General features: G+C 39.3%; 1 pseudogene across 1 annotated transcript in view; it reads left to right on the top strand.

The window, feature by feature from the left end:
* The window catches only part of LOC116555215, a 116,507-nt pseudogene that overhangs the window by 35,868 nt on the left and 55,740 nt on the right, over window positions 1-24,899 (top strand). The window contains exon 2 of the transcript XR_004270424.1: window positions 2,465-6,564. The product of XR_004270424.1 is annotated as a fatty acid synthase pseudogene (transcript). The remainder of the gene's footprint in view (window positions 1-2,464; window positions 6,565-24,899) is intronic.

The raw sequence follows: 24,899 nt of genomic DNA, 5'->3' as shown, positions 1-24,899 counted from the left end.
AGTGGGACTACATAAAACAAACAAACAAAAATATCTTTATAGCAAAGAAGATAAAACCATGAACAAGTAACATACAGAACAAGAGAAAAATATTTGCAAATCATATATCTGAAAAGTGATTAATATTCAATATGTATAAGAAATGATTACAGCTCAACAGAAAATAAAAGTTTCAAAAATGGGCAAAGTACCTCAATAGACATTTCTTCAAAGAAGACATATAAATGGTCACAAGATATAAGAAAAGATGCTTAACATCAATAATCATGAGGGAAATTCAAATAAAATTCACAAGGAGATATTAACTCACATCTATTATGGCAGCTATTATTAAAACATACACACGTACCCAGAAGTAAGTGTCAGCAATGATGTGGAGAAATTGGAATCTTTGTACACTGTTGGTGGGAATGAAAAATAGTGATGCCACTATAAAGAATGGCATGGAGATTCCTCAAAAAATCAAAACCAACTGTTAATGGATCCAGCAATCCCACTTTTGAGTATATATAAAAAATATACAAAATAATTGAAATCAGGATCTTGAAAAGATGTTTCCACTCTTATGTTCATTGTCATATTGTTAAAAATAGCCGAGATATGGAAACATTCTGTATGTCCATAGATAAAAGAGTAGATTAAAAAAACATGGCAAGTATACACAATGGAAAACGACTCCGCTTTAAAAATTAGAAAATTCTACCATCTGTGACAACATGGATAAATCCTGAGATTTTGCTTAATGAATTAAGCCAGCAACAGCAGAATTAATACTGCATGATTCTTCTTACATGAGTCATCTAAATAGTAAAACTTTTAGAAGCAGAGAATAGAATGGTGGGATCTGGGAAGAGAAAAAAACGGGGAGCAAAATTTTACTCAGTGAGTAAAATTTTAATCTATGCAAGATGAATAAAATCTTTTAGAAATCTGCTGTACAACATAGTTAGCAATACATTATTTTGGACTTCAAAATTTGTTAAGAAGTTCACCCAACTGTAGTGTATCCCAGTTACAAGCTAACGCTAAATGCTCTGGACATACGTAAGGCAGGCTATGATAAAATAAAATATCATGTTCAGTAAATTAGGTGATTTAAATGCGTTTTCAACTTACTATTTTAAAATTATGATGGGTTTACTGGGATATAACCCCATCAATAATTCAAAGAATTATTGTATAATAAATGTGAAGTTTTAAACTGTCAATTGTACCTAAATAAAACTGTTAAAGATGGCATATTTAGAAGTATATTCAACACAGATGATAATAGACATTTTCATCTTCACTAAAACTGTAGATTATATTATAGGAAGATTAAATGATATTTTAATAAGTAGAGTGAGAAACCATGTTCTTGCACTAAAAGTCAATGCCTTTATTTATCTTTTCTTCTAGATTCTGGGGTACATATGCGGGTGTTGAAGGATATTGCATAATGATGAGATTTGGACTTCTGGTGAACCCATCACCCAAATAGCTGTTACTGCATATAAGCTGCTAAAGAGAAATTGGGCCCAACAAAACTTATTGAATAATTGAGGCAGGTTTGTGTGTGTCATCAACATCAAATTCTATCCAGAAGTTGAAGAATTTGAATTTAATGATTGTGTGCATTTAATAAGAGGATGACCTTTCAGTTTAATTTCACTATAGAAAACCATCTGGAAAATGAATTAACACCCCTTGGAGATGGAGCTTTGACCCTGGATTTCTCAAAAGAGCTGTCAGTCTCTGAAAGTCAAAAAGGAGAATAGAGGGACAGAAAATGTTCTGCAGAACAGTTTGGCGTGCCTCAGGATCACTTGTGGGAACATAAGTCAATGGAAAATGCAGCTCCCTCTCAAGACACAGACAGCCCACTCAGTGCAACAAATGGTTGAAGTAACTTGGAGCCACATGAAAAACAGCCCTGCTTGAGAGCAGCCAAAGAACATGCTATGCCTAAAGATTTAAAGAAGATGTTAGAAAATAAAGTCATAGCCGGGCGCGGTGGCTCACGCCTGTAATCCCAGCACTTTGGGAGGCCGAGGCGGGCGGATCACGAGGTCAAGAGATCGAGACCATCCTGGTCAACACGGTGAAACCCCGTCTCTACTAAAAATACAAAAAAAATTAGCTGGGCATGGTGGTGCGTGCCTGTAATCCCAGGTACTCAGGAGGCTGAGGCAGGAGAATTGCCTGAACCCGGGAGGCGGAGGTTGCGGTGAGCCGAGATCGCGCCATTGCACTCCAGCCTGGGTAACAAGAGCGAAACTCCGTCTCAAAAAAAAAAAAAAAAAAAGAAAATAAAGTCATAGAAACATTACCAGGTCTCCAGCATGCTAACTTGCCAGTAGTGAAAACCATCTTGTTGAAAGAGAACTTCCCTGGAGAAAAAATAGTTTCAAAAAGCTTTTTTTCTCATTCTGATCTGATTATAGGTGTTGACGAAGGAGATTTCACAATCTGGGAGTGTTACTAGATCACGGACGAGAGCAACTTTGACGACATCGTCTATGCCTTTGTGAGCCTGACGGCCATCTAGATAGGCCTCATAGGCCTTGCAGAGTTGCATGGGGCTGAGGCCGGATGGCATCATCGACCACTCCCTGGGGAAAGTGGCCTGTGGCTATGCCAACGGCTGCCTGTCCCAGGAGGAGGCTGGCCTCTCTGCCTACTGGAGAGGGCAGTGCATCAAAGAAGCCAACATCCCACCAGGCGCCATGGCAGCTGTGGGCTTGCCCTGGGAGGAGTGTAAGCGGCGCTGCCCACCACCCCCTACCACCCCCCGGGCATGGTGCCTGCCTGCCACAACTCTGAGGACACGGTGACCATCTCGGGACCTCAGGGCCCTGTGTACGAGTTCGTGGAATAGCTGAAGCAGGAGGGCGTGTTTGCCAAGGAGATGCGGACGGGTGGCATGTCCTTCCACTCCTACTTCATGGAGGGCACCGCACACCGACTGCTGCAGGCACTCAAGAAGGTGATCCGGGAGCCGAAGCAGCGCTCAGCCTGCTGGCTCAGCACCTCTATCCCCGAGGCCCGGTGGCACACCAGCCTGGCACGCATGTGCTCCCCCGAGTACAACGTCAGCAACCTGGTGAGCCCCGTGCTGTTCCAGGAGGTCCTATGGCTCCTGCCTTAGCACACGGTGGTGCTGGAGATCGTGCCCCACACCCTGCTGCAGGCTGCACCATTGTTCCCCTGATGAAGAAGGACCACAGGGACAACCTGGAGCTGTTCCTCGCCGGCACTGGCAGGCTGCACCTCTCAGGCATTGACGCCAACCCCAATGCCTTGCTCCCACTTGTGGAATTCCTGGTTCCCCTAGGAATGCCCCTCATCTCCCCGCTCATCAAATGGGACCACAGCCTGGCCCGGGACGTGCTGGCCGCCGAGGACTTCCCCAATGGTTCCAGTTCCCCATCGGCCGCGGTCTACAACAACGACGCCAGCCCCGAGTCTCCTGACCACTAACTGGTGGACCACTGCATTGGTGGCCATATCATCTTCCCTGCCACTGGCTATCTGTGCCTCGCGTGGAAGACGCTGGCCCGTGTCCTGAATCTGGCCATGGAGCAGCTGCCTGCGGTGTTTGAGGACGTGATGGTGCACCAGGCCACCATCCTGCCCATGACCGGGACTGTGTCCCTCGAGGTACAGCTCCTGGAAGCCTCCCATACCTTCGAAGTGTCAGAGCACTTCCACCTGGTAATGAGTGGGAAGGTGTATCAATGGGAGGACCCTGGCCCCAGGCTCTCTGACCACCAGGAAGGCCCTGCCACCAGCCCCAGGGAGCCATTCTTCCTGGCCTAGGCTGAAGTGCACAGGGAACTGTGTTTGCATGGCTACGACTACGGCACTCAGTTCCAGGGCATCCTAGAGGCCAGCCTGGAAGGCAACTAGGGCAAGCTGCTGTGGAAGGATAACTGGGTGCCCTTCCTGGACACCATGCTGCAGATGTCAATCCTGGGCACCGGCCAGTGCAGCCTGTTCCTGCCCATCCGCATCACTGCCATCCACATCGACCCTGCCTCCCACAGGCAGAAGCTGTACACACAGCAGGACGAGGCTCAAGTGGTTGATGTGGTGGTGAGCAGGCGTCTGAAGACCACAGCGGCCGGAGGCGTCCACCTCTCCAGGCTCCACGCCTCGGCGGTCCCACAGCGGCAGCAGGAGCATCGAGCACCCGTCCTGGAGAAGTTTTGTTTCACGCCCCACATAGAGGACAGGTGCCTGTCTGGGCACGCTACTCTGAAGGAGGAGCTGCAGCTGTGCAAGACACTGGTGCAGGCGCTGCAGACTAAGGTGACCTAGAAGGGGCTGAAGATGGCGGTGCCCAGACTGGACCGGGCCCAGGTCCCCCAGGATTCCCCGCAGCAGGCACTGCCCCAGCTGCTGTCGGCTGCCCGCGGGCTTCAGCTCAACAGGAACCTACAGCTGGAGCTGGTACAGGTGCTGGCTGAGGAGAGGTCTGAGCTGCCAGAGGACCCTCTGCCCAGCCGCCTCCTGGACTCCCCACCGCTCAAGGCCTGCGTGGACACTGCCTTGGAGAACATGCCCAGCCTGAAGATGAAGGTGGTGGAGGCGCTGGCTGGCCATGGTCATCTGTATTCCCGCATCCCAGGTCCGCTCAACACGCTGCAGCTGAGCTACACAGCCACCGACCGCCACCCTCAGGCCCTGGAGACTGCCCAGGCCAAGCTGCAGCCGCACGACATTGCCCAGGGCCAGTGGGACCCCGCGGACCCTGCCCCCAGCGCCCTGTGTAGCACTGACCTCCTGGTGTGCAACTGTACAGTGGCAGCCCTCGGGGACCCGGCCTCAGCCCTCGGCAACATGATGGCTGCCCTGAGAGAGGGGGGCTTTCTGCAGCTGCACACTCTGCTCGGGGGCACCCCCTTGGGGAGATCGTGACCTTCCTCACCTCCGCTGAGCCGCAGTACGCCCAGGGCATCCTGAGCCAGGACGCGTGAGAGACCCTCTTCTCCAAATGCCGCCGCGCCTGGTGGGCCTGAAGAAGTCCTTCTACCGCTCCGTACTTTTCCGGTGCGGCCGCCCCGCAGGACAGCCCCGTCTTCCTTCCGGTGGAGCACACCAGCTTCCGCTGGGTGGACTCTCTGAAGGGCTTCCCGGCCGGCTCCTCCTCCGGGCCCGTGTGGTAGAAGGCCGTCAACTGCACCGCCTCCGGCGTGGTGGGCTTGGGGAACTGTCTCCGCCAAGAGCCCGGCGGGCACCGCAGTCGGTGCGTGCTGCTCTCCAACCTCAGCAGCACCGCCCGCGTCGCGGACCCGGGCTCCGCAGAACTGCAGAAGGTGCTGCAGGGAGAACTGGTGATGAACGTCTTCCGCCACTTCCCGCTGGAGCAGGACAAGCCCGAGGAGCTGACGGCACACGCCTACGTGGTGGTCCTCACCCGGGGGGACCTGTCCTCCATCGCTGGGTCTCCTCTTCGCTGCGCCATGCCCAGCCAGCCCTGGCGCCCAGCTCTGCACGGCCTACTTCGCCTCCCGCAACTTCCATGACATCATGCTGGCCACCGGCAAGCTGCCTCCTGACGCCATCCCAGGGAACTGGGCCACCAAGGACTGCTTGCTGGGTATGCAGCTCTCGGGCCGGGATGCCAGCGGCAAGCGTGTGACCGGGCTAGTGCCCGCCGAGGGCCTGGCCACCTCTGTCCTGCTGTCACCGGTCTTCCTCTGGGACGTGCCCTCCCACTGGATCCTGGAGGAGGCGGCCTTGGTGCCTGTCGTCTACACCACAGCCTACTACGCACTGGTGGTCTGTGGGCGGGTGCAGCGCGGGGAGACGCTCATCCACTCTGGTTCTGGAGGCGTGGGCCAGGCCGCCATCGCTATCGCCATCGCCATCACCATCACCATCGCCATCGCCATCGCCATCGCCCTCAGTCTGGGCTGCCGCGTCTTCACCGCCGTGGGGTCGGCCGAGAAGCGGGCGTACCTCCAGGCCAGGTTCTCCCAGCTGGACAGCACCAGCTTTGCCAACTCGAGGGACACGTCGTTCGAGAAGCATGTGCCGCAGCACACTGGCGGGAAGGGCGTTGACCTGGCCCTGAACTCCTTGGTGGAAGAGAAGCTGCAGGCCCGTGTGAGGTGCTTGGCTCAGCACGGCCGCTTCCTGTAAATTGGCAAATTCGACCTTGCTAACAACCACCCGCTTGGCATGGCCATCTTCTTGAAGAACGTGACCTTCCACGGGATCCTTCTGGACTCGCTCTCTGGCGAAGCCAGTGCTGCCTGGTGGGAGGTGTCGGCGCTTCTGCAGGCTGGCATCTGCGATGGCATAGTGCAGCCCCTCAGGTGCACCGTGTTCCCCAGGGCCCAGGTGGAGGACGCCTTCAGCTGCATGGCCTAGGGGAAGCTCATTGGCGAAGTAGTTGTGCAGGTGCATGCGGAGCAGCCGGAGGCTGTGCTGAAGGGGGCCAAACCCACGCTGACGCCTGTCTCACAAAAGCTAAGTCATCGCTTGTGCCCGGGGTGGCTTCGGCCTGGGGCTGGCCCAGTGGCTGATACAGCGCGGGGCCCAGAAGCTGGTGCTGACCTCTTGCTCCAGGAGCCGGAGGTAAGTTTTAGACCCTTATTCCCCTCCCCCTCTCCCTTTTTGGAATCCCCAGTGTCTGCTATTTCCATTCATATATTTATGTGTACCCATTATTTGGTTCCCACTTATCAGTGAGCTGTGGTATTTGATTTTCTGGTTCTGAGTTATTTCACTTAGGATGATAACCTCTAGTTCCATCCATGTTGTTTAAAAGGACATGATTTCATTCTTTTTTAATGACTGGGTAGTATTCCATGGTGCATAATATATCACATTTTCTTTATCCAGTGCACCAATTATGGACACTTAGGTTGATCCCATTACTGTATTATGGTGAATAGCAGTGAAATAAAAATACAAGTGCAGGTATCTTTGTTACATAACAGTTTATTTTCCTTTGGGTAGATAGTGAGAAGTGGTATTGCTGGGTCAAATGGTAGTTCTGTTTCTAGTTCTTCGAGAAATTTCCAAACTGCTTCCCACCGTGGCTAAAAAATTTTGTATTCCCACTGACAGTGTATAATCATTTTTTTTTCTCCGTGGCCTTGCCAACATCTGTTATTTTTCAGCTTTTCCATAATAGCCATTCTGACTGGAATGAGATGGTATCATGTTGATACCAGAAGATAATAGACATCTTCATCTAATTTGCATTTTGATTTGCATTTCTCTCACGATTTGTGATGATGAGCATTTTTTAAATATGTTTGTTGGAAGCTTCATCCATGTTGCTTCCCACATGATTACATTCTTTTTTAATGACTGCATGGTGTATATATGTCAAATTTTCTTTATCCATTCCACCAATAATAGGCACTTAGGTTGATTCCATGACTTGGTTGATTCCATGACTTGGTTGATTCCAATCAGCCAGATCATTTTTGATTCCATGACAACATGGATGGAACTTCCAAAAGGAAGACATACAATGTCTTCTTTTGAAAAATGTCTATTCATGTATTTTGCTCACTTTGTAATGGGGTTGTGTTTTTTTCTTGTTCATTTGAGTTCTGTTACAGGTTCTTGCTATTAGTCCTCTTTCAGATGCAGAGTCTGCAAATATATTCTCCCATTCTGTGGGATGTTTGTTTACTTTGTTTATTTTTTATTTTATTTGATTTTCTGTGTAGAAGCTCTTTCATTTAATTCCCATTTGTCTATTTTTGGTTTTGGTGCATTTGCTTTTGAGGTCATAGTCATTAATTCCTTGCTTAGGCCAATATCCAGAAGAGCTTTTCTTTGGGTTTCTTCAGGGATTTTTATAGTTTCAGGTCTTATATTTAAGTCTTTACTTCATCTTGAGTTAATATTTGTATATGGTAAGAGATAGGGGTCCGTTTTCATTATTTTATTTATGCATATGGATAGCCAAAATTCCCAGTGCCATTTATTTAATAGGGTATCCTTTTCTCATTGTTTCTTTTTTTCAACTTTAAGATCAGTGGATCAACTTTAAGATCTAAATTTAAGTTTTTTTTTTTTCTAGGATTTCTATTCTGTTTCGTTGATCTCTGTTTCTATTTTTGCACCAGTACCATGCTGTTTTGGTTACTGTAGCTGTGTAGTATATTTTGAAGTCAGGTAATATGATGATTCCAACTCAGTTATTTCTGCTTAGGATTGCTTTCGCTATTTGGACTCTTTTTTTGTTTGTTTCATAGGCTTGTTTTTTTTTGTAATTTTGTAAAAAATGATAATTAGATAGAAATTGCATTGAAACTGTAGATTGCTTTGAGCAGTATGGTCATTCCAATCATATTGATTTTTCTATTCCATAAGCATGAAGTGTTTTTTCCATTTGTTTGTGCCATCTGTGATTTATTTAATCTGTGTTTTTGTAATTCTCTTGTAGAAGTATTTCACTTCCTTGGTTAAATGCATTCCTAGAGGTGTGTGTGTGTTTGTGTGTGTGTGTGTGTGTGTGTGTTTGTGTGTGTTGTAAATGTGATTGAGTTTTTAATTTGGTTCTCAGCTTGAGTATGTCAGTGTATAGGCATACAACTAATTTTTGTTCATTAATTTTCTATCCTAAAACTATACTGAAATCGTTTATCAAGTCCAGAAGTCTTTTGGAAGAGTCTTCAGGGTTTTCTAAGTATAAGATTATGTAATTAGTTAACATAAATAATTTGACTTTCTTTTTTCCAATTTAGATGCCTTTTGCTTATTTCTCTGCCTGATTACTCTGGCTAGCATGTTCAGTACTATGTTGAATAGTGTTGGTGACAGTAAACATCATTGTCTTGTTCTAGTTCATAGTGGGGCTGCTTTCAACTTTTCCCCATTCAGTATGATGTTTTCTGTGACTTTGTTTCAAAACTCAGTATTTTAATATATGACATTTCTCCAAATTTATCTTTATATTTAACATCATCTGAATAAAAATTCTATATATTTCTGTAAAATTCATATTTTAAAATTATATATATACATTTCAAAAGACGTAGGAAAATTATGTAAACAAAAAAAATTGGGAAAAAAGAGAGCTAAGTCAATAGAATGGAGTGCTGGCAAATAAGTGCCGTTAATACAGAGAATTAACTTCTAACAAAAATATCACAGCAATTGAAAGAGGAAAAGAAAGTCTTTTCAATAAATAATGCAGGGACGCTTTGATAACTACTCTTTAAATAATTATTCTAACTTATACGCCACACGTATTATTTGTTATAGGAAAAAAGAACTAAAAATAAAAAGCCTAAATTTATAAAGCCTTAAAATATCTACTGGAGGCTACTTGGGTTTGCAAACATTTCTTAGGGAGGACATAATAATTACTAATGAAAAGTGGCTAATTTTCTTCAAAAAAATTCTGCTCACTTAATAACATTTTATTATTTATTTATTTATTTTTTTTGAGATGGAGTTTTGCTCTTGTTACCCAGGCTGGAGTGCAATGGTGCCATCTCAGCTCACCGCAACCTCCGCCTCCTGGGTTCAGGCAATTCTCCTGCCTCAGCCTCCTGAGTAGCTGGGATTACAGGCACGCGCCACCATGCACAGCTAATTTTTTGTATTTTCAGTAGAGACGGGGTTTCACCATGTTTACCAGGATGGTCTCGATCTCTTGACCTCATGATCCACCCGCCTCGGCCTCTTAAAGTGCTGGTATTACAGGCGTGAGCCACCGTGCCGGGCTAATAACATTCTAAAACAATATACTAGAGGAGAAAAACATTGGATATACCTGATGTTTACATCTACAATGTAACCAAATCAAAATCGTCCAGTATAAAATTAACAAAAGACCTGTACAGCTCTTCACATGTTCATACAAACGAAAATAAAGATACAAAATAGCACCTGAAATGATGCTCAACATCGTTAGACAGCAGGGAAATACAATTTAAATCAGCATGCAGTACTAGTACTTCAGAATGGCTACAATTAGCTAATACAGGTATTAAGTGTTGGCAATGATGTGGATCAACTGAAGCTGTCACTAGTGTTTCTGGTAGGAATTAAAATTGATACAACTATCCTGGAAAGTATTTTGAAAATATCTTCTATATTTAAGTTATTTATCATATGACTCAGTCAATTCACTTGTTATTTACCAAACAAAAGTGAAAAACTTTATTTGCATTTTTTTACAAGAATGTTTCTAGAAACTCATTCAAAATATGCAGTGAGAATAAAAAACCTAAGTGCCTATTTCCAGGTGAATAGATGAAAATAATTTTATTTATGCAACGAATGGAATACTAACCTGCAGCAAATAGACACAAACTACCGTTGCATTCAGTAATGTGAGAAAAATCTTTAAAAAATGTTGTGTTGAAGAAGACATACAAAACAGTGCATGCTGTATTATTTCATTAATATGAAGCTCTAGAACAGATTAAAATAATCTGAACAAATGATAGAAATCAGAAGAGTGCTTACCTGGAAGATGTCATGTGATAAAAATAATCTAAATCTTGACCAGCGTGTTGGTCATATATATACACACACATTTATTAAAACTCATTAAACTGTACCCTTAAAAAGCTATACATCTTATTGTATGTAAATTATACTTCCATAAAAAAATTAAAAGGTTGATTCTGACAATTAATTTGACATGACTATTAGATGTTCTGTTGAAGACGTCAGATAAACAGATCTGTAAGTTTGTTGTTCTTGGAGAGTTCCATGTTGTTGAAAACATTTAAGAATATTCACACAGATAGTAGGAAAAGGTATTTCTTGTATATAGCTATGAAGGCCATCTAAGATCCAAGCATTCTTCATAAGCTTATTTCAGACCCTCCATTACCATGTATATTGTTTTTTGTTTGTTTGTTTTCAGATGGCGTCTCTGTCACTTAGGCTAGAGTGCTGTGGCATGATCTTGGCTCACTGCAACCTCTGCCGCTTGGGTTCAAGTGATTCTCCTGCCTCAGCCTCCCAAATACCTGGGATTACAGGTGCCTACCACTGTGCCTGGCTAATTTTTGTAGTTTTTAGTAGACACTAGGTTTCACCAAGTTGGACAGGCTGGTCTTGAACTCCTGACCTCCTGATCCATCCACGATGGACTCCAAAAGTGTTGGGATTACAGGTGTGAGCCACTATACTCAGCCTCTCATGGATATTGTTTTCAGACAATAACCACTTCCAATTACACCAGGTGAATTATTCTAGTACACTTTTGTATTTGAAGGAAATAAGTGGTAATTTGGAGCTTTATCAGTTTTCCTAATGAGATCTTGCTTGCTCGGAACATGATTTTTGATTACCTCCTGGCCCTTCTCCCTCCCCCGCCCTTTTTTCCCCTTTTTGATAGTTTTAATCTGCCTTTGACTAGTAGGAGGGTGGATTTCAAATTGAAAAACTTACTAAATATTTACAGTTAGCCATATTAACCAGCATTAAATTCATCAGAATAATGACAAATATATACAAACTAATACCTATTAACCTAATTTAGAAATTTTAAATGCATTATAAACTTGAGAGGTCAAATACAGCATCACTCATTAGCCCCTAAAAATTCAACACAGCTACCTTACCTAACTTCTGATTCTCTACATTTTACCAATTCTAAATATTAGTTAAGTTTGCATATTTGAAGTACTTTATAACTGAATGAAACATTGAGAATTTGGAAGTAATCTGTGAAAAAGCCCTTTATTCAAGACTGGCATTCAATTTAGTATGTGATTGATAACTGTTTAGAAACACACTTGACAAAACATTCTATGGAGGACTGTATATCATTGTATATCAATTATTCCATGTGCTATTCATTAATTTTCAAAAAAATATATTAACATCTGTTACATTATTGCTAAAAAAATACTATAAAATGCTAGGCCTATATTCTGTGACAACAAGGCTATTAGGACATAGGTTGCTTGGGAGTTGGCAGAAGACAGAAGAAATAAATATGAAATATTGAATTATTTTGGTTTGTTAAGGTAATATTGATGACACTGCCAATGATTTTTTCCCTATCAAAGGTGGTAAGTCAGGAAGGCATAAGGTTTATTTAATATTTAAACATATAACACAACTTTATGATGAATACGAGAATAAAATTGCAGTTTAAAATATCCCTTCTGTATTAAAAAACTACAAAGCCAAGTCTCAATGTAACTATTTAGCAAGGTAGCATAACTGGAAAATTTATAACAGTTCTCAGCACAAGGCAAACAATGTTGTGATTGTGTTCCTAACTACTCATAACAGTTTCTTCTAATAATTATCCATCTCTTTCCCCATGACTGTTCCTTTCAAATGATTTGTATATTTTATAAAGCTTCTTGATACTGTGTGCTGATTCCTTAGTAAGGGTTGCTTTGAATGTATGAACTAATATTTTGAGTAGAAGTTTTTTTTTTTTTCATGTTTATGAATAAAAATCTGTATGTTTCCTTGAATTTTTAAATACTACTGTTTTCCAATTCAAAAGTATAGAAAAGACATTGTGGGATGTTAATAGTGGGATAGGTTATGTATATGTGGGGAACAGGGACTATGTGGGGCCTCTGCGCTTTCTGTTCTATTTTGTTTGAACCTAAAACTGATGTAAAATTAAAAGATTATTAATCTAAATAAATATGAAGATATATTTAAAGCTCTTTTAATACTTAATGCTGCAGAAAATTGGCAACAATAACTTAAAAGTATTTGTAAGATTTGCGTATTGAGAAAACAGCATCACACAGTAACATTTTGTGAACTAAATGTATTTGCATTTACAGAGTTTTATTTTGTGTTAACCCAAAGAAATTTAAGTGAACTAAAAATACTTATTATGTTTTATTAAAAATAAGAGCATTATAACACTGAAGAAATATGCAAACATTTTCTAAGTGTAAGCTGACAAATAATTATTTGAATAAATACCTTCATTATTATTTTGGTAAGCTATTATTTGATAAGCCATATTTGTTTATTGATTTGGTAGCTGTGTTGAATTTTTAGGAGTTAATGAGTGATGCTGTATTTGACCTCTCAAGTTTATAATCCATTGAAATTTTCTAAATTAGTATGTAAATAAATGTTACAGATTGAATTATATTTATGCAATCTATAAGCATAAACAGAATTTTAATTATAACTAAAGACTTTGAAAGAAGATTGGAATGAAATTGAGGAGATGGAGCAGCAATTCTAGGTCTCCTATTGGCCTCTATTTTATTTGTTTAAGTCACTTCACATCTCTGATTTTGTTTTTTATTTTTGAAATAAATATATGACATTCTTAATCTTGGCATACATGGAAGGGTGGTAGAAGATTTATACAACCATGTGATTCAATGCAAAATTCAAGGAGAATGTACATTTTACAGAAGAGTCTCTATAGTTACGTCCAAAGTCAGTTATAGAATTTCTATATAACACGAGAGAAAATGTATTTCATTAGATTGAATGTTTAACTGATGTGGCTTCAGAAGCATGACAATGGCAAGTGTTTGGTGACCAAACATCAGAAAATATATAATAAAATTTCCAGCTTCTAAATGAATGGGCCTGCCACATTCCAAGCAAAATGGAATGAAAGCCACCCAGGCAGTCGGAAGGCCAACATGGGAGTCCCATCTCTGCTACAAACCTCCAGTTGTTTCGGTCTCTGAAATTCAGTTTGTTTACCTAAAGGACAAATATTCAAGTTGACCCAGTCATGTATAGTTTAATTTATTGTTATTATTTTTCACGTAGCTACCACTTGACAGAATTGCATTAGATGTAAGCGGTATAAATATGAAGAGAAACAACTGCTGCCTTCGGGAAGCTGATGCCCTTTCAATCTTTTATCTCAAAGCTGATCCATCTGTATTAGCAAAAGTAGATCTTTTTGTTCTGTTCTGACAAGTAGGGATCTTCTTTAGCTTTCCTTAAAATTTTCTCATGCCTTCAACCTACTTGTCCGCATAACCCCAGCTGATTTTTTTGTGGCTGTAACTGTCCCAGACCCTTGGGGATAATTTCCAGAATTAGAAACCAGTCTTCATCATTGAAACTTAGAAAATTTTAGAGGTATCATGACAAACAACATAAAATAAGCAAACTTTTACCAAATTTACAAAAAGTAGATACTTTTTTTTCTTCCCAATATGTTCTTCCAATCCCCTTCACAGTCCCCATCAGTTTTATCATCTCTTAACAGCACTAACAATTAAAACATGTATAAACATATCAAGAGTGGGGGAAAGTCATTTTAGTGTGTCCTCTTCTGGCTCACATTTTACTTCATATTTTATATTATAATCTTTGTATATTTTGATTGATAAAGTCATGATTAGCACAATAAGATAATAAGGTTATTGTATCTATGCTGTGCACTTCAGTAATAACATGAATAAGCCTCACATAAGAAAGTGCTAAGGTAAGGAATATATATTAATCTATACAAGCACAGATGATTAATAATAATTATCCTCATCCAAAGAGAAATAAAAACTTTTGCAGGTCCAAAATTCCAAAACTCTATTTGTAGAGAAATCAGGTATTAAATAATTATAAAAGTGATAAAAGAAAGAAAAGATTTAGCCAAGACCACTCCATTCTGTCTTTAAAAGCTGTACCCAAGTTTATAAATTCCAGTCTTTAATTCTCACTCAATTCTACTCAGTTCTAAAGTATAAAATGCTATAAATTCTGAAATAAAACTCAAAACTAACCAAAGTTTGTTATAAAAATATAGCTATGATTCTGTCTCAGACTCTTTGTGAGTTTTTAGGTAAATGGCAAAAATATAAATGAAGAGAGGTAACAAATATTGTGCAAATTTAAGATAGCTTATTTTTCTGACGTTCTGGTAATTTTAAATCAAGATAGAGAATTGTTAGCAGAAGTGCCAGCAACATAAGATCTGCTAAATAAAATGATGCTACATTTAAAGTGAACATAAAAGACATAAATTACAGTAGACAGAAGGATCCCTTTACAGAATTAACTTAGAAATTGTATCAAGACGTTGAAATAAGAACAAAATAAGAGTGAAATAAAAAGAATGATGATTTTAACTTCTAAAGCTCATTATAAAATGTTTGAAACACATCACATTTGTAAAGATGTTTAAATAAAAATATTTAAATGTATTACTTAGATATTATAATAGATAAACAGTTAAGGATGGATCAATGGATAGATAGATGGATGGATATGTAGATATTTGGATAGATGCGTATCATAAATGACACTCTTGAATTGAAATACTGTTGTCTTTTTTCCAAAGTCAGTTATTTTATATGGATCTTTGGGTCCATCTCTCATGGTGACTGTCTACTTGGGGACAACAACATCTATTTTTTTTTGTTGTTGTTCTAAATGATGTATCTTAGTGATTCAGGAAGCAATTGTTATTCAAAAATTAAATGATAAAGAAACTAAAGAGAAATTATGGTGGGTCTTTTTTTTTTTTCTATTTACATAGCTATATAAGAATCATGTTTACATTGGGACATAAACTATTCCATATTCTTTGAACACTAAAAAATGTCTTGGCATGAAGAGAATGATAAATGAAAAAGAAGACCCAGAATGATACACCCAAGGGGAGCTCTATCCACATGCCCTTTTCCTTCTTCATCAGGGCATGAGGTATGACATTATAAAAGTTGAGTTATCTTGACCTTGGGCTTACTGTGAAACACCACATAGTTGATCTTTTCTTCTATTCATCATAGTCTTTGCAAGTACAGCTATTAGAGTTTTGAGTGGACACTTAACAATGCTCTTCACAATAAACTTTAGATAGAGCTTGTTTATTTGAAAGTTACCAAACTCAATTCAAGTTGGCTTAAACAAACAACCAAAGGAATTGTTTTTATCATTAAGTCAAACTCAATTCAAGTTGTCTTAAACCACCAAAGATACTGTTTCTTCATTAAGTCGTAATTTGTTTACGTATTTTGCTTTGGTGTTGTCCATAAGGACAGAGTATATCTTGCTCAATATTTTTCAGCACTTCTCATTGTGTGTTGACTTCTTTAGAAAATCTCACTCCTTTGAGCCTCTAGAGGATAGATAGCAGTTTTAGTGACTACATTTACCCCAAGTCACTCACAATACATAGTAAGTACATAGAATTCCCAGTGAATAGTACTGACATATATGCTGACAGATTTAATTTATACTGCTTTCTTAACCAACCACTGAATGAATATAAGTGGTACAGTGTGTTACTTGGCTCGGGCCTAAATTATGTGCTCTGCTTCTAGAAGCAGTAGTGATCACAGAAATATAAATTATCCCAGTGTGCCAATTTTGCCAACTGAGTTGGAAAGTAATAAAATAACTGCTAACACCTATCCCTCCAGATAGCTATCTGATGTTGATTCGTGTGTTAAACTAGATCAAGGTAGTTGTAATTGGTACGTACTTCTAGGCAACAATATAACTCAAAAATATAAAGAAAAACAAGACAGCTTATTTTTAAAATTAAACATAAATTTTAATAATAATAAATTATTCAGGGTTTGCCTGTTTATTTAAATGGGTGAACTTAAAACAATAAAATTTTGGAAGTCACTATCCATGATAATAAAATTTTGGAAGTTAGAATCCGTGAGAGAAAATTGTAGTACATCCTCACACTGGTTGGTAGAGGAGTGGTTTGAAAAATACTCCCCATTGTGAAACTGTGTATCAAAATAAACTGTGAGGCTATATTCTCCTAGTTTTATCCCACCTTTTATCTCTATACCTTATCTGTGACCCTGAAAAACTGAAGCTGTAATGAATCCCTATGATGCTAATAGTATATCACAGCTGTCATTTCTACGAGCCATGTTATTATAGGAAAATGTTTGTAAGCAGCTTTATAAATAATATATTACACAGCAATTTATATGGCAATTTTGAAATCTAATAAATGAGAACTATTTTATAGTATAATGTTAAAGTAAGCTAGTACATTAAATACACACCTTGATGGCAATCATAAATGCTGAACTGTGGATGCTAATTTAACTTAGGCTAAATAAATGAAAAGAGATTTTCCTTTATTTATTTTCTATGATGTAATATGGTTCTAATTTATCAGCATTATTATTTAATATATTTATTTCTATTTTATACAGAGTGCAGAAATGATAATTATTTTTCTCTTTTCTACATACGCATCCACATATATAAGAGAGAACTCAGTTAATAAACAACACAAATTGTATACTGCCTTATTCATATATTAATAAGTTATATTTGAAGGTCAAAGCCAATTCTACAATGATATAATACTCAATAAAATTCATTACTTAAAATTACTTAAAAAACAGTAAATTTTTTCATCTAGGCCTATTAACACTAGGGTATTTTATCATGTTCAATCACTAAAGAAGAGTCTAATCCTGTAAAGTATGATTTCCTAAATGAAAGCAGGAAATTAGAATGACTACTTTGCTGGTAAAATGCCTGCTGGCTCGTAATGCACAATTTCTGAAAGGTGATCAGCCCACACAATCACTCAATCTTGATTGTCTGCTCTTATTTAAAGTCATTGCTGCTAGGAGACTGCTCTCTTGTAATCATGCCTTGAATTTCCTTGAAGATCAACAATTCCTGGAACCTGCCAATTTGGTGAGGGCATTGGGAGAAGGGAGTGTGCATTTAAGGAGAGTTTATTTTTTCAAATTTTACTGTGTTCTTTATCCGAGAAGTATAAATAATACCATAACATTTGAAGTTCAAGAGGGGTAAGAACTGTCTTGATGAGGCCTTATATTTTGGTTTTAGTGTACACAGAGAGATGTGTAACATTGACATATACATTGAGTATACGTGAAGCAACAAATTCTTAGAGTTCTTTAACTCTCAGGGTGAAAACCTGGATAAACAATTGTTGTCATTGTACAGACAACAGGGCCATTTTCAGTGGCCGAAGACTCTAAAATGGACACAATGTCCAATGCTAAAATGATTTCTTGGGGTTTGGGGAATCAGGCCAACCCTTGGGTTCCTTCCTGTATCAGTTATCCTAGTTAAAGGATAAAAAATTACTGGCGGCCCTACAGTTGGCATCATCATGTATAATGGTAGCACTCCCATCTATAAAGTTTATGAACTACCTTTTCTATTCACTGGTGATCTCAGAGGATTCCACAGGTGGCCAAAGGGTCTTGGAAATGGATGACAGCATTTGGCATCATTGCATCTGGAAAATAACTGAGAAGAGATTAGGTTGTCCCTTTATACAGGTGGTATACACCAGAGTGCTTAGGTTGGGCTCTGTCCTATGGCTAACACTTCCATTTGAACAGGAAGTTTTAATGGTTATACAGCCCTTTGGCCTGATATTTCCACATACAAGCATAAATAATGAAGAGCCTGCAATAGTCTCTACCTCGAGAAGAGCCCCCAAAGTGGCTGGCTTTTACTCTATGTTGTATAATGTGGGACTGAGGATGGTAGTTTTATTGTATAGAAACCATGGGCAATTTGTAGGGATTGTAGGTGACCTAGAGACTTCAGTAAGCATGAAGAGTTTGTTGAAACTTGAGGAGAGAGATCCAAGATGGCTGATCACTAGCAGCTCGGGATTGTAGCTCCCACTGAAAGTGCACAGAACAAGATGACACCACACTTTCAGATCAATTTTTGTTGCTCACGCACCAGGAGATTCCCAGCGGAGGAGCCCCACGGGTCACCAGCGCCACTCTTGTGGCCGGTGAGGCGATTTTGCCACTGTCTTGGTGCGGTGGTTCTTGGTGCAGAGTCAGAAAAGCACTATCAATCTTAACGCTGCTGTTTTGGCTGGCGCAGTGGGTTGCTCAGATTTTAGCGCCGGGAATCAACAAGTTGGACATCTATTCAGAAACCCAGCTATAAAGACGGTAATTATAAAGACCACAGATGGATAAATCTATAACGAAGGGAAGAAACCAGCCTAAAAAGGCTGAGAATACCCAAAATCAAAATGCCTTTCCCTCTACAGGGGATCACAGTTCCTCATCAGCAACGTAACAAGGCCTGATGGAGAAAGACCGTGTTCCATTAACAGAAGCAGGCTTTAAAAAGTGGATGATAAGAAACTCCTGGGAATTAAAAGAACTTGTTCTAACCCAATGCAAAGAAACTAAGAACTTTGAAAAAAGGTTTGACGAAATATCAACGATAATACACAATTTAGAGAGGAATATAAGTGAATTAATCGAGCTGAAAAACACAACACGAGAACTTCGTGAAGTATGCACAGGTTTTAACAGCCGAATTGATCAAGCAGAAGAAAAGATATCAGAGGTCGAAGACCAACTTAATGAAATAAAATGAAGAGACAAGATTAGAGAAAAAGGATAAAAAGGAACGAGCAAAGTCTCCAAGAAATATGGGACTATGTGAAAAGACCTAATCTACGTTTGATAGGTGTACCTGAATGTGACAAAGAGAATCAATCCAAGTTGGAAAATACGCTTCAGGATATTATTCAGGAAAACTTTCCCAACCTAGCAAGGCAGGACAATATTCAACTCCAGGTAATACAGAGAACACCACAAAGATAGTCCTCAAGAAGACCAACCTCAAGGCACATAATCGCCAGATTCACCAGGGTTGAAATGAAGGAGAAAATACTGAGGGCAGCCAGAGAGAAAGGTCAGGTTACCCATAAAGGGAAGCCTATCAGACTCACAGCAGATCTCTCAGCAGAAACCCTACAAGCTGGAAGAGAGTGGGGGCCAATATTCAACATCCTTAAAGAAAAGAACTTTCAACCCAGAATTTTACATCCAGCCAAACTAAGCTTCATAAGCGAAGGAAAAATAAAATCTTTTGTGAACAAGCAAGCACTCAGAGATTTCATCACCACCAGGCCTGCTTTACAAGAGCTTCTGAAAGAACCATTACAAATAGAAAGAAACAACCAGTATCAGCCTTTCTAAAAAATACCAAAAAATAAAGAACATCAATATAATTAAGAACCTACATCAACTAATGGGCAAAACAGCCAGCTAACACTAAATGGCAATATCAAACTCACATATATTATTATTAATCCTAAATTTAAATCAACTAAATCCCCCAATTCAAAGACACAGGCAAAAAAAGCCAAGACCCATTGGTATGCTACATCCAGACCCATCTCACATGCAAGGATACACAAAGACTCAAAACAAAGGGATGGAGAAAAATTTACCAACCAAATGGAGAGCAAAAATAAATAAATAAATAAATAGAAAGCAGGAGTTGCAATTTTTGCTGATAAAATAGACTTTAAAGCAACAAAGATCAAAAAAAGCAAAGAAGGATATTACACAATGATAAAAGGATCAATGTAACAAGAAGAGCTAAAGATCCTAAATATATACGCACCCAATACAGTAATACCCAGATATATAAGACTTGTAAAGAGACTTAGACTCCCACACAATAATAGTGGGAGACTTAAACATCAATATTAGACAGATCAATGAGACAGAAAGTTAACATCGATACCCAGGACCTGAACTGAGATCCGGAACAAATGGACTTAATTAACATTTATAGAACTCTCCACTTTAAATACACAAAATATACACTCTTATCAGTACCACATCACACCTATTTACAGGTTTAAATGAAATATTGGTTGGCTGCTTGTTAGTTATTTTCTTCCCTCATTTTTTTTTCATGTCTCTATTATTAAACACAATTACAGGCATACACATTTTTAGACTGCATTCTAGCTCAGGCAATAAAGCAACACCCCTGTTCTCTCTCCCTCTTCCTCTTCCTCTTTCTTCCTCTTCTTCATTCTTTTTTTTTTTTCTTTTATTGTTTCTCTTTCTCTCTTTCTTTAAAAAAAAAATAGAAAAAATAATATTGGTACTGAGCCCTTCATAAATGATGTTTTTGGACTGCATTGTTTACTGTGTTTATTTACTTACAAAAATAATTATTGGAGGGTTAGGAAGGTAACTTTCAGGATTTCTAAGTTTCATAGGAAGTACAGGCCGTGTGTGGTGGTTTATGCCTGTAATCCCAGCACTTTGGGAGGCCGAGGTGGATGGATCAACTTTAGGCCAGGAGTTTGAGAGCAGCTTGGCCACCCTGAAACAAGCCCATCTCTACTAAAAATACAAAACAATTAGCCAGGCATTTTGGTGCATGCCTGTAATCCCAGCTACTCGGGAGGCTGCCTGGGCAAAAAAAAAGAAACTTGAATAGTGAAGGAGTCTCTGGTGGGCACTAATGAAATTTTATATTTTATTGTAATGGAGTGCCTACTACCTTGTAATATGCACAGATTCTAGAAGCTATTGTTTGAGAGGGGATGTCTGTTTAAAGTGGGCTGATTTGAAGTAATAAAATAAATAATCTTACATAAAATTCGTAAATGAAAAAGGCAATTCCTCCATCTAATATGTTCCCAAAGATACTGAATTTATAATTATAATTAAAATATGATTCCTGAGCAGGTCAATAACTTCTTCTTGACATTTTTTAAGATAGAGTAGCCCTTGAGGATCAAATGATGCCAAGAAATTTAGTGAAAGTCATATGCACTTCTACATTGGGAAAATCCATGTCCCATCCATTTTTGTGAGCTTGTTTGTGAGTATTAGTATATATATTGAATGAGTTTATCAAATAAATCTCCTTGGGGAGGACAACATGAATGTAATGCCCATATCTGTTTTCTTAGAGAATGTTGGATGAGGTTAAGATGTTATTTGCAAAGATTGAATGTGATAGCAGGGCTGTTGAGATTTCTCAGGGGTATCGTAAGGAAGGTGAACTATAGCTGAGAGGCATTGAAAAACACAAGGAAACAGAACACATTAGACAAATCTATAACAACATAATATCACTAGTTGCTGATTTGATGGAGTCACTAACTTCAATAAGATTTAACATGAAAAAATCTAATGGATGAAACAATGGCAGTAAAGTTCCAGTAATTCACTGAGACTCCATTTATTCTCTCTGTGTAATAATAGGCCAAAAGGTGCTATTAAACGGAGAAGCAATGGAGATAATCATCTCTTTTCTTAAGTAGGTCTTGTTAGAATTCTTGAAGACCCTGTTTTAATTTGAGCCATGTGTTGATATTCTACAGCAGACATAATAACCACAAACTTAGTTACATAAAACAATATGCATTCATTATCTTACAGTTCTATGTAGTTCCATTTCCCAAACTGAGCCTCATTGGGCTAAAATCAAGGTTTTGCAAGGGCCATAATCCCTTCTGAAAACTCTATGGGATAATCTTTTCTTTTGCTTTTTCCAGAATCTGGAGGTTGCCCACATTCCTTTTGTCATGTCCCTTGTCCTCAGTATTCAAACCCAGCAACTGTGGGTCAAGTTCTTCTCATATTACCCTATCCTCTCCTTTTGTCCCAGCTTCTACATTTAAGAACTCTTATGATTATGTTGACCTACACAGATATTCCAGGATAACCCTATTTTAACATCAGCTGATTAGCAGCCTTAATTTCATATGCTGTTTGAATTCTCCTAGTAATACAGTATTATAATATAATAAATATAATATTATAATATAATATAAGGGTTATATAATATATAGTTAGGCCATGACATCTATGAAGGGCCATTATTTTCCCTACCACAGGTTATATTAATTATTTTAACCAGAGGGAAGGTCATGGAATTCCATTTCATAGACATGATTTTAAGTGTCACATCTGTAAAAGTGTACATTTAAGTGTACATTTAATTTTATGTATTATAATACCTGTTATGTCAGAACATTATTATTACTGAATATATTGTTTGTTCTGTCAGAACCCATGTCCTTATTATTGGGACAATGAGCTTCATGAATATAGAAAATTTAGGCAAAGCAATAGTCCTGATGGTTAATGACAGCCACTTTTGTTTGCTATTTTATGTTTGTTAAGTCCTCTAAAATGAGAGGGGATATATTATATTCTCAGATTTTTCCAGGTGTAACTGGTAATTCATGTTCTGGTGTTTATAAAGACACAGAAGTTTTGCCAATTGGTATATTTCAGCAAATGTTAAAGTAAATACAGAACCTATGTTTTGAAGTGCCAAAGCTGTGCAATGCCCTTTTACATTTTTGTGGTGTTAATTATTTTAGTATATTCTGGACTTCCAGTTTGTAAAAATAATGGATGTTTTTAACAAAGATATTTTTTCTTCCATTTTAATCAGTTTTTAAAAAATGTATTTATTGCTTATTCATTTTTACTATGTGGTTACTGGATATACCTTAAAGGGCAAGTCCCTTCTATCCTGCTAATTATATGTTTTTCATCTGAGGAAACTCATTATGTTTAGAGGGCTTCTCCATGGCAATGGTTGCTTTATTGGGCTTAGGGATCCCAGACTTAATTCAGGTTTGATTAAGTCTTGGCTGTGACATGTGGGTGCCATGTACATTTTCCTCTATAAGCCTGAGTATTAGGAACAATAGAGGCATTTAGAAGGGTGCTTAGTGCCATCTGCTTTTAGAAATGTGGACCTCAGAGTGCCATATGGTGATTATGTTTCCTAGTGACCACATGATAGGCCTGTGTGTGGCATAGGTTTTCAGTCTCTCCTTTAAGCACTGTGCAGAATGAAACCCCATGCCTTGTTAAGACAAAACACACACACACACCCACACCCACACACACCCACACCCACACACACACACACACACACACACGCTGAGTTGCTCCCCTAAGCCAAGGATCAGTCATGGCTTTTGCTAGAATGAAGACACATGATTCTATCTAAGACACGTACATAGGACTGGGCCAAGACACACAACTAGGGCCATATTCATCATGGCCCCAATGTCATACCCTAGTCCTTAAATGCCAACTCTAGGAACTTCTCACCCAGGATAGTTAAGTTAAATCTATAGCAGATACTTGTTAGTACTCAGCAAATGAGCACAGCTCAGGTCACAAGCTCTGCCCAGAAAGCATATGAGGCAGCAGGCCACACCTCAAGTCTATGCTCCCCTCCTGGCCACAGAGTCTATTAGCAAACCAAAACAATAGAAGAAAGGTTTTTGGTGTGGTGACCATCACTTGGGTGACCTGCTCACCTTGTCAAGTGTTTACGCTACCCCAGAGAAAAATGTAATAGATTCTACATTTTTGTAGAATCAAAACAAAAATTTTGTTTTGATATCAGGACTGATGATGTCCTATACTCAGTGTATGAGTCTACTCAGGCTGCTATAACAAAGCATCATAGACTGGGTGGCATAAACAACAGAAATTTATTTCCTACAATTCTAGAGCTGGAAATTTCCCTATTATCGTACTGGCAAAGTAGATTTCATAATGAGGACTTACCTCTTGGCTTTCAGTTGTCAACATCTCACCTATGCTCAAATGTTTTCCTTGTTTTACTTGCCAAGGGAGAGAGAGAGTAAGCTCTTTGGTGTCTCTTCCTAGAAAAACACTTATTCTGTCAGAATAGGGCTTATTTTTATGACCTTATTTCTTCTCAATTACTTATTTAGAGGTTCTATCTCCAAATACACCCACACTGGGCATTAGGGCTACAAAAAAATAATTTTGGAAAGACAGAAACTTTCAGTATGTAACATTCATCAAGAACGTATTAAAAGATTGATTACTCACAAAACAAGACTTTCTGGGGACATTGGGTTGAAAGGCCATGTGGATCTCTTCTCCCAGAAATCCTAGTTGAGGGCATTATAAACCTACATACCAAATCAACCCATCTCAGATGTGCAAGTCAGCCCAACCAAGATTAGCTAATCAAGATTTGGGCTAGAACACCTGTGCAACTGATCTCATTTCAAATTGCTAATCGGCAGAATTGTGAATTTTAAAAACTATTGGTTTAAACCATTCTGTTTTAATTTCATTAGGTATTCTTAATTGAATATTTCTCTACTTATGAAATAATGCATATTGTTGTCTGCTTATGTCAAAGATTGAGATTTGTAAGTATGCATAAACTCATATTCTAAAATTACTGGTGCTATATCTTTGTTCCAT

The sequence above is a fragment of the Sapajus apella genome, unplaced genomic scaffold (assembly GCF_009761245.1).
Source record: "Sapajus apella isolate SASKATOON/1434 unplaced genomic scaffold, GSC_monkey_1.0 scaffold14, whole genome shotgun sequence".
Taxonomy (NCBI): domain Eukaryota; kingdom Metazoa; phylum Chordata; class Mammalia; order Primates; family Cebidae; genus Sapajus; species Sapajus apella.
This window is presented reverse-complemented; position numbering and strand designations above follow the sequence as displayed.